The 10955-nt window shown below is 44.1% G+C and overlaps 1 pseudogene; it reads left to right on the plus strand.

Moving 5' to 3' along the window:
- The first annotated feature begins 3529 nt into the window (after positions 1-3529).
- LOC113567199 lies at positions 3530-6170 on the plus strand (annotated as a pseudogene).
- The last annotated feature ends 4785 nt before the right edge of the window (positions 6171-10955 follow it).

Raw genomic sequence — 10955 nt, forward strand, 5'->3', positions numbered from 1 at the left:
TGTCTTATTTATTAACAAGGTCATTTTCTTGTTAACCTCGTTATAGAAATCTATAATTGAAAGGTTCCCTTGTCGGAGAACGCTTAACTCCTGTTCTATTATGTAAATCGGTCTCTTGTCACTGTAAACAAAGTCAAGTCGTGAAAGTATGGCATCAAAATTTAAAACTGTCCCGTGATTGGTCAGTGCGTCATGTGCTGGTCCTGTTATTTTGTTTCTCAAAATTGTTAATGCAATATAATATTGCTTACTTCCTTTCTTATATAACTTCACTGCAGTTTCTGCAGCTTCCCTCCATCCTACATATTGGTTTAATCCACCATTGAAAATTGGTAGGGATTCTTTTACCTTTAATGTGGTGTCATCTCTTATTGTCTCGTCTATTGTTTCTGCCTGATAATCTGATACCTGATCGGATTTAGTTTCTATTTGTTGTTTTAAATTTACAATTTGCTCTTGTACTTGTGAAATTTAAAGTGCTATCAATTGTTTGACCAGATCTGCTGTGAGATCGGTCCTTGTTTGAGAGTTAATCATTTTTAGTTTTTCAAAATCTAAAGTTAGTTGATCCACCTTTAATTTTTCTTATATGTTAGTTTTTATAATCTTATATAACCTAATTGAACTTAAATATTTATTAATACAACTTTTGCTCACGAGCTATCCGGTAGGGGTCGTCCTTCTTAGTTTGGCTGACTGATCTTCGCACGGGTCTTCCTTCTTGATTTGGCTGACAGGTCTTTGAACGGGTCTTCCTTCTTAAATTTCTTTGTTTAACTGGGTCTTCTGGGGGTCTACCTTCTTTGGCTTCGCTGATCGTTTCACTTTCTTTGTGTTTTGGTTTTGTTGGTTTTGTTTAAAAACTTTGGGTTTTTTTGGTTTTTTTGTATTTATGAATTGACTTGATTAGCTTTTTTATTTATTTGTATTTTGCATTGTATTTGTATTTGTATTTGTATTTGTATTTATTTTTGCACACCCTAAGCTCCGGTTTGTTTCCTTTTTATCTCACTTTTTTTTATCTTATATCACACAGTCACTCCGCGTTTTTAAATTTGAAGGATTTATTCCATTAATTAATTGTCCTTCGGGTTTCGGCACGACGCAACACTTTTATCATTCGGTGCTTTTTATACAACGTCGCCCCACGTTGGGCGCCAATTAAATAACTGCGGTAGCGGATTGTGCTTTTAAAAAGTTTTTATTTTACTTCGAACTTCACTGATATAGATTTAAGTAGAGGGTCACAAAGGAATTCCGGGCAAGGGATTGCGCGATCTTAATATTTAGCTAGACTTTGCGGTGTCGCTGCTGGATCATGACTGATTTGAACTTTCTGATCTTTGCATCGTTGATCCCTTTCGGGAATCGTTTTTCTATAAACATTTCAATTGATTTCGCCATCCCGAGTATTAGATTTCGTCATCCAAAGAGAGAACTGTAAAAGGCCTAAAGTGCAGGATCTGCAGAAAGCCGGGAGTGAGATTGTTTATGAGAAGCCGGGTGTGGGCAAACATTGGTTTTCCATTTAGGCGAGTGTCAAAGAATGGGATTGCGGCGGGGGCGCTTGAGATTGTACATCTTAGAAATCAATTAGGCGGAGGCCCAAGATTGAAATTGTTTTCGTTTTGGAAAGCCAAAGATTGTTTACAACTCGTATAAGAGCTCAATGGAATTGGGTACGTTAACTTGCATGCCATAAAAACAATAGCGCACATAAATTTTTGCGCAAATATATAAAGTATGTATGCAAAAAGGCATAAAACGTACGAAAAGGGGGCCGGGAATCGCAAGGAAATGAGCCAGGGGGAGCGCGCGCACACACACACACACATGTCATACTGTATATCGTGTATCGTAAAACATAAAGAAGGAGAAGCAGAAGAAACGGAATGAAATATTTGCAATTTACGTTGGTTTTTTTTTCTTCTCTCTTTTTCTTTCAGTTGTGTTCTTGTTTCATTTCGCTGTGATTTGGTCGGAATTTTAACGAGCCCCAAAATGGGTGCGAACTTTTTGAGGGGGCCACTGCGCAGAGGGTATCCGGGGGTCGTTAGAGGCCACAGGCCAGGCGGGATATGCATTTGTGGCATGCGATTCGATTTGTGCTGTAGTCAGTCCTTTTTTTCAGAATAAGCTCCTTTTAAAACCTAAAGGCAAACGAAAAGATTGGGCAGAAAATATTGTATATATTGCTCTATGGAAATTGTTATGGAATGCCGTGGAAAACAGGTGGAAATTCTGTTTAAATTCAAACTAAAACCACGGGATCTCCTAAAAAAAGACCACAAAAGACCCCCGCGGTGGGCTCCAACTCCACCTCTGTCTCCGGCTTGGGCTCGGGCTAGAAACTAGGGGCTATCGCCTCGATCCCGCCATTGCTGTCCGCATCCAGCTCCTTGGCAAGGAGATTCTCCCTCTCCCGCTCCTTGTCCCTTTCCCTATCGCCGCCGGCTGAGCCGTTCCTGGTGCCTGTGCCGCCCCGATAATTGATGCGATTGCGAAATATTGAACACATTATCCTCGCTTGATCGGAAGCGTTCCACCTCCTGATCACGATTGCTGCCGCGATTTCTAGCGCTGCTCATGGACTGGACCCTGCGGAAGATACAAGAGAGAAGGGTGGAGAGAGAAGAGAGAGAGGGGAGGAGAGGCATGAGTGCAACGAAATCTACGCACATATTCCCGCACGATAATATATGGAGTGCGATATATGGTTGGGGGGGCCAGGGAGGGGCACTGGGAGTGGGAGGGGGGGAGTCTCGCGCCAGACTTTATGATAAATCTTTTTTTGAATATATGAATAGCGCTGTGTGGCGCAATTTTAGGAGTTCGTTGAATACATAAACGGCGGAGGGTGAAGGGAGGGGGAAGGAGGGAGTGGGGAGGGGGGGTTAGTCGCGTATAACTTAATTTCAACCTCTGCTCCGATTTATACATCTATATCTGGATATCGCGGTTTTCGGTTTCGGACTATCCGCGGCTCTTGTGCCGGATTCCCGGCCCGGCCCGGCCCCAAACAGTTTTGCATGGCGTAAGATTGGCGTAAGACCGGGGTAATTTATTGATTTATTACTCGGAATCACTCAGCATATCTTTTGGTCTATCTGGTGTATCTGTTCTATCTGGTACATCTGGGCTCATTGAATTTGCCACAAATCTTTCCCAATTATTCCGGTCACAGCTAATTTATCTGATCAGATATCGGCCACTGGTACGAACCACCCCGAACGAAGAAGTGCGTGTGAGCAAGTCGCTACTGTGGCACTGGATCAGCTGGTGAAGGTGTGTAAGTCCGCCCTATATAAAACGAAACACCTTCCCTATTTATGCTTCAAATATGTATGTTTTGTACTTGTGAAACCTAGAGTACATAGCAACCGAGAAACATACATATTCCACACATCCTATCCTGAAACACAGAAAATTTTCAGTCGTCTGGAGACATTCAGAGACACACAGGTAAGTAAATAAATATCTATTAACCCTTTCGAAGCAGAAGCAAAGGTCGGAATGGCCAAAAGCAAGAACTACAAAAAGAAGAAGCCAGTTGCCGAGCCCGGCGCGGCCGCCGAGGCCCTGAAGAGCGACCAAGTGCCCGAGCCGGAGCGGGGACAAGGAGACGGACCCCGTGTCCAGGGCCTCAAGCGCGGCACTGTGGGCCGCCTGGGCGAGGTGGCTGTGAACTACCTGCAGGTGAATCTGGACAGGATGCCGGCGGTGGCATACCACTACGATGTGAAGTTCGTGCCGGAGCTGCCGAAGAAGTTCTACCGGCTGGCGTTCGACAAGTTCCGCGTGGAGCATTTGGAAGGTGCGGTGGCGGCCTTCGATGGACGGGCCTCCTGCTACTCCGTGGAGAAGCTCAACTGCCGGTCCCAGGGCGCGGAGGTAACCGTCAGCGATCCGTACGGCAGGAAGCTCAAGTACGCCGTGGAGATTAAGGAGACCGCGAACCCGGAGGTGGACCTGAACTCCCTGCGCACCTACATGCGCGACAGGATATACGAGAAGCCCATGCGGGCGCTGCAGTGCCTGGAGGTGGTGCTGGCCGCGCCGTGCCACAGCAAGGCGGTGCGCTCGGGGCGGAGTTTCTACCAGCTATCCGAGCCGGGGAAGGTCCACAGCCTGGAGAACGGGGAGGAGGTTCTGTTCGGGCTGTTCCAGGCGCTGGTGCTCGGCGATCGGCCGTTCGTGAACGTGGACATAACGCACAAGTCGTCGAGTACCTGGAGCGCTTCCAGACGAAGAGCAAGATCACAGCCCAGACGAACCTCGAGAGCAGGCGCTCGGATATCGATGCGCACCTCAAGGGCATCTCGGTGGCCTACGAGCCGCCGAAGTCCTTCCTCAGCGCCACGAGGGTCTACAAGGTCAACGCGCTGACCCAGTACCCGGCCACCAGGCAGGCGTTCAACTGTGATGGGACGAAGGTGACGGTAGCGGCCTACCCCAACCTCCTCTGCCTGCACGTCGGATCGCCGCAGATGTCCGTCTATCTGCCCATTGAGCTGTGCCGCATCGAGGGGAAGCAGGCTCTGAACGTGAGTCCACCTCCACCCACCCCACTCCATGCAGCACGATCCCTGCTCTGATTGCTCCCTTTGCAGCGGAAGGACTCCAAGGTGCAGTCGGCGGGCATCGTGGACATTGCAGCCACCTCGACGAACGCGCGCAAGGGCAAGATCCTGGAGCTGCTGCGGCACTTCGACTACAACGCGGACCCCACCATCTCGCGGTTCGGCTTTCGCCTCAACACGGACTTCATCGTGGTGCAGACGCGCGTCCTCGACCCCCCCCTGATCCAGTACCGGAACAAGGCCTCGGCCAGTGTGAGGAACGGCTTGTGGCACATCGACAGGTCGCAGTTCTTCGACTCGAGGCCGAAGGCCCACAAGTGGGCCATCCTCCACCCAGGCCTGAACTACAACAAGATGCGAGGATCTCTGTTATGATTCCCCCTCCTTGCAGGTCCTTAGCCACAGTGCGCGTGTCAACATGTCCCTGTCCCCCAAGGCAGAGATACGGACGTACACGGACGTCAGGAGCCTGGACCCAAGCTTCAAGGAGTTCAAGGCGGGTCAATACGACCTGGTGCTTGTGGTGATCCCGAATTCCGGGAACTTCTACGACAAGCTCAAGCAGAAGGCGGAGCTGGAGTACGGAATCCTGACGCAGTGCATCAAGCAGGCGACCGTCGAGCGGAGGTGCAACGGGCAGGTGGTGGGGAACCTGCTGCTGAAGATGAACTCCAAGCTGAACGGCATCAACCACACGCTGAAGGCCGACACGGCCGCGCTGCCCAAGAACGTCATGTTCGTGGGGGCCGACGTCACGCACCCCTCGCCGGAGCAGCGGGAGATTCCCAGTGTCGTCGGCGTGGCCGCGTCCCACGACGCCTTCGGGGCGTCCTACAACATGCAGTACCGCCTGCAGCGAGGGGCCCTCGAGGAGATCGAGGACATGGAGTCCATCCTGACCGAGCACCTGCGCGTCTACCGCAAGTACCGCCAGTGCTATCCGGAGCACATCATGTACTACCGCGACGGGGTCAGCGACGGCCAGTTCCCGAAGATCAGGAACGAGGAGCTGCGAGGGATGTCCGTGGCCTGTGCCAAGGTGAGTTGAATCTCGATCCCCTACTCCACTCTGCTGATCCCAGACCCTTCTCTCCACAGATTGGAATCAAGCCGAAAATCTGCTGCATTATAGTGGTCAAACGGCACCACACGCGCTTCTCCCGAGCGGCTGCCCCTCGGAGTCCAACAAGTTCAACAACGTGGAGCCGGGGACCGTCGTGGACCGCACCATAGTGCATCCCAACGAGGTGCAGTGGTTCATGGTCAGCCACCAGTCCATCAAGGGCACGGCCAGGCCCACTCGCTACAACGTGATCGCGAACACGGGCCGCCTGGACATCGACCTCCTCCAGCAGCTGACCCACAACCTGTGCCACCTGTTTCCCCGCTGCAACCGTGCCGTTTCCTACCCGGCCCCGGCCTACCTGGCCCACCTGGCCGCCGCTCGCGGACGCGTGTACCTCACTGGCACCACGACCTTCGCCTCCCCCCAACAGGAGTACAAGAAGCGGTTGATCGACCCGGCCCTGTCCAGCAAGAACCCCATGTACTTTGTTTAGTTTCGTTTGATTTCCATTTTAAATTATTCGTTGTCAGAAATGTTGAAATTATATTTTATAATATATATATAGTTAAATATGCGACACTGCAGTTTGCATTTTAAAAAAGATTTTTTTTCTTTCACTTAAACTTAGTGCACATTGATTAGTTATTTCCCCGACGATGACTTATGTCTGGTGTCTTGAACGGAATTAACTTATGTTGAATTCTCCAATTCTCCAATTCCCAAATGTAGACTATTTATATGATGATTCGGATTTGGATTCGGAGGCGTTGGCTTCGACTTCGGCTTTGGAGTTGGAGTACGTGACTCGATCGATATGTGGGAAAGGCGGCTTTTGATGAAAGGCTTCCGCTGCATATGATCGGTGTTGCATTACTTGGGGGTGGCTGAGAATAGGGCCTCTGATTGGTCAGCTACGATGGCGTGGTTCTTGAGAATCGATTAGTAATTGATCTCTGAAGAGTGGCGTGATTCTAGTGCGGCTGGATTTAGTGCGGCTGGATTCTAATGCGGCATCTATTGTTTTCTGTTCCACTTCTAGCTTAGGGTGTTTGTTTACATTGCCTGCAATCGGTTACGCGTGGTCCATTTCGAGCGTGAGATTGTTTATGGGGTTTCGAAGCTGAGAGTGTCGGATTGTTTATAGTATTGTGGGTGCAGGGTAATAGACATAGACAAGGGTATTCGGAGCATGGACTATAGATATGTCACTCCCCCATTGTTAGATTTAAGCCTGTCCTCAGGCGATTATCCTTGGATATAGTTCGGGTGCGTCTAAAACTGTGCCTGCTGGGGATTCTTCGTCTTCGTCTAAGGATGTTTCTATGTGCGGGTTGGTTTTAGGCTTATTGCTTTTACTTAGACTAAACAATTTGTAGCTTAATCCTATTATGATTATGACAAATAGTAGTATTAAGCTTACATGTAATACATTATTTAATTGCGTACTTTCTATTACAATTTCTTTGGTTTGCAAATAAGACAGTGGTTTAATTTTTGTTACGTTATTGTTGATGTATATGCTCTGTGCAAATTCTGGTATTGAGTTGGATATTAAGAACTCGTTTAATTGTACGCTGCAATTATGTATTTTTATTAATGCGTTACCTTCTACTTTTATTTCTTGGTTTAGGCAATCTTGGTTTAATAAGGTTTTAGGTAATTTCCAAGTTAACAATATATTGGGTTCTATGAAATTTATTTGAAAGTTTTGGTGTGCCTTGGTGTATGGACATTTTGTTTCTACTTGTTTGACTATTCCTGAAATACATTCGTCATTTATTTTTCGTTTTGATTCTTTTTCATATACCTCGTTTTCTAGAATGTAATAATTGTTTTGCGTTAGGTCAGTGAGGATGTTATTATCTTCATCTGGATATGGAACAATTTTAAGTATAGGAATATTTCTGATCTCTCGTGGGATGTTGGAAATTATTAGTATTTCGTTAGTGTCTGATTTCAACCAAGTAGATGTTTTAATATTTTATAATTTCTCTGAATCGATGTGTTTCAGGTAATCTTGCCTCAATAATTTCGGATTAAGGATACCTAATCTTGTTAGCTGCATGCCTAATTCAATATCCTCTATGTACTCAGTAAAATGTTGAAGGTTAAATATTAATATTTCTAGTTGTTTATTTCTGTCATTATCTTTGTTTAATTTATTGACAACTTCTATGCCGGAATTAACTGCTTGAATTACTAAGTTTAATTCGTTAACTTGAACACTGTGGCTAGCCAGATTGTCTAGTTTCCCTTCTAATTCGACCTTATCATCTTGATCTAACGTACCAAATAGATATTTATATATTGTGCCTACTGAATTTATAAGGCCTCTTCTGTTTCTTTTGGCTATTTTTATGCCGTTGAATTCGTGTTGCAATTTCTCAACTAAATATTGAACTTGGATTTCGTTATCAAATTGGGTTGCCTGTTCTAGTAAACTCTGATATGTTTCGTCTGTTTTTGTTATATTAATTGTTAGATAGTGGTATTCATAATTAATGGGTATGTTAATGGTATTCGTTTTGAATATGAGATATCCATTCCTTGAGTTGATGGGATCTATCTCTATATTCTGTCCGGTAGCTTGTAGGACGGTGAGCATTAGTAAGATTATAATCTTAATTATGTTGTAGCTCCGGATTCCCAGTACTCTGTTCGGGTACTCTGCAATTATCGTATTTACTTGTATTAGATTTCTTCTTTCGTTTGAATTTTGTTTTATAGTGAGTTATTTTCCTACCCCTATTCTTTTCTTCATAATGTTTTTCGTCTACCTGTCTAGTTTCACCCGTCCTTTTGAAAGGGTTTGTTACTTTAGACTTAACTAGAGGTGATAGTTTATAGCGGGTATCTACTTCATACTCTATGCGGTTTTTATTTAATTGAGTGATTTTATTCACTTTATTTAGTTGGGTGTCATAATCAGGTGAGCCTGCATAAATGAATATATCAGCTGGTGTCCTATTTGTGGTATTATGTTTGGTTTTATGATTATAAGTATACAGAATTAATTCAAACTTCGTGAATCTATCTTCTGGGTTATCCTCGCTAGCTATTATTCTTAATTTTTCATTTACTGTTTTATGAAATCTTTCTACGTCAGCTACTCCATTTTTGCTGGAAGTGATCTCTATTTTGACATTTTCCGCATTCAACCATGCTTGCAATGCTGCGCACATAAAGGCTGAATCTTTGTCGGCTTTAATTCCCTGTGGCTTGCCCATTTCGTTAAAGACTTTCATGATGGCTCTCTTTGTTTCTAACCAGTCACGACTCTTAACTTCTACAAGGGTAGCGAATTTAGAATATACATCAATGCATGATAGGAATTGTTGATTGCCTACCAGATAAATATCCATGACATACTTTTCTCTGATATTTTGTATTTCAGGGGTGATTTCGAAGGTTAGATTGGTGTTACGATGCTCTGTTTTAGCAACGTTGCACGTAGGACATTCATTGATAATATTTTGGATTAATTTTTGATAATCGGGGGTAGTAGAATTTTCCTTTAAACCAATTAGTGGTCTTTTCGATACCTGGGTGAAGTAGCTCTTTATGCTTCTTCAATATTTGTTCCTTGAATTCGGAGTAGTTTGGAATATCGATGAGTTTGGTACTGGATTTAATCAGTTTTGTGAAGTGATTTGGACTGATTATCTCCAGGAATGCCTTTTGGAACAGTGGGAAGTCTACTTCGTTATGGAAATATAGTGCACTCTTTTTGGTACACACATATTCCTTTATTATATCTTTCGCTAATGACTCTGTCATTTCAGTATATGTGATTTTTATCAGTATCTTGTGGAAATAGTGGGATGTTTCTACCTTATCCTCATTACCTTTAATCAGTTCTATTTGTCTATTATAGTAATTGATTGGTCGCTCTGTAAGTGGAATATAATTTGTATTATCTTCTTGCGCGCTATGGACCGTTGCACAATCACTATTAATGGTTTCCCCGAGTAGGTTTTCGTTAATCTTTACTCTTGATAGCGCATCGGCTACATGGTTCTCCTTTCCTGGTAAATATTTTATTTTGAAGTCAAATTCATTTAATTTGATCTTCCATCGTTGTAGCTTCATATTTGGCTCCTTGAGGTTATTCAACCAAATCAAGGGTTTGTGATCACTTAATATCTCAAACGTTCTACCAAACAGGTATGATCTGAAATACTTAGTTGCCCAAACTATGGCTAGTAATTCCTTTTCTATTGCTGAATAATTGATTTCATGTTCGTTTAAGGTTCTACTTGCATAGCAAATTGGTTTGTGGTCTTGCGACAACACTGCTCCTAATGCAATGTTACTTGCATCGGTTGTTACCGTGAACATTTTGTTGAAATCTGGGAATGCGAGGATGGGGTCTGAGGTGATAAGTATTTTCAACTTTTCGAAGGCCTCGACGTATTTTTCCTCGGTTGGGTCTATGACTGCTCGTTTCTTTAACTTGAGTGTCATTGGTTTTGCTATATTAGCAAAATTGGGAATGAATTTCCTATAAAATCCACATAAACCTATGAATGATTTTATTTTTGTGGTTGTATCGGGTATTGGGAAGTTTATTATGGCGGATATTTTCTTTGGATTAGGAACTATGCCGTTAGTTGTTACTACATGGCCTAGGAATTCCGTTTCTTTCTTAAGGAATTCACACTTATCCATTTGAAGTTTGAGGTTTGCATCTCTCAACTTTCCAAAGACCCTTTTAAGAGACAACAAATGTTCTTCCAATGATGTGGAATAGATAATGATGTCGTCTAGATACACAAGGCAATCTTTGAAAATTAAATCTTCTAACAGATTGTTCATGCATCTTTGAAATGTGGAGGGGGCAGTGGTTAGCCCAAAAAGCATACGAGTGAGAGAAAGCTGTTTTTGGGATCGAGCTAGGTTCCATGGGAATTTGATGGAATCCCTTAGCTAAATCGATTGTTGTAAAATATTGGCACCTACCTAGTTTATCTAGGATTTCGTCCATTCTGGGTGTAGGAAATTTGTCCTTGATTGTCACCTCGTTTAGACTTCTATAGTCTACTACCATACGATATTTCTGCTTTCCCGAAGCATCTATCTTCTTTGGTATCATAGCAATTGGTGCACAATAGGGAGAATTCGACTTACGAATGATTCCCTGTCTAATCATATCTTTTATTTGTTGGGTCACTTCCTGATCGTGTATTTGAGCATACTTATATGGTCGACGATATACAGGATCTTCGTGATGGGTTTTAATTTCGTGCTTTATAGTACTAGTGAAGGTCAAAATGTCACCTTCTTTATACTGCACGTCCTTAAATTCATAG

This window comes from Drosophila persimilis, unplaced genomic scaffold, assembly GCF_003286085.1.
Source record: "Drosophila persimilis strain 14011-0111.01,24,50 unplaced genomic scaffold, DperRS2 tig00002290-arrow-arrow-pilon, whole genome shotgun sequence".
NCBI lineage: Eukaryota > Metazoa > Arthropoda > Insecta > Diptera > Drosophilidae > Drosophila > Drosophila persimilis.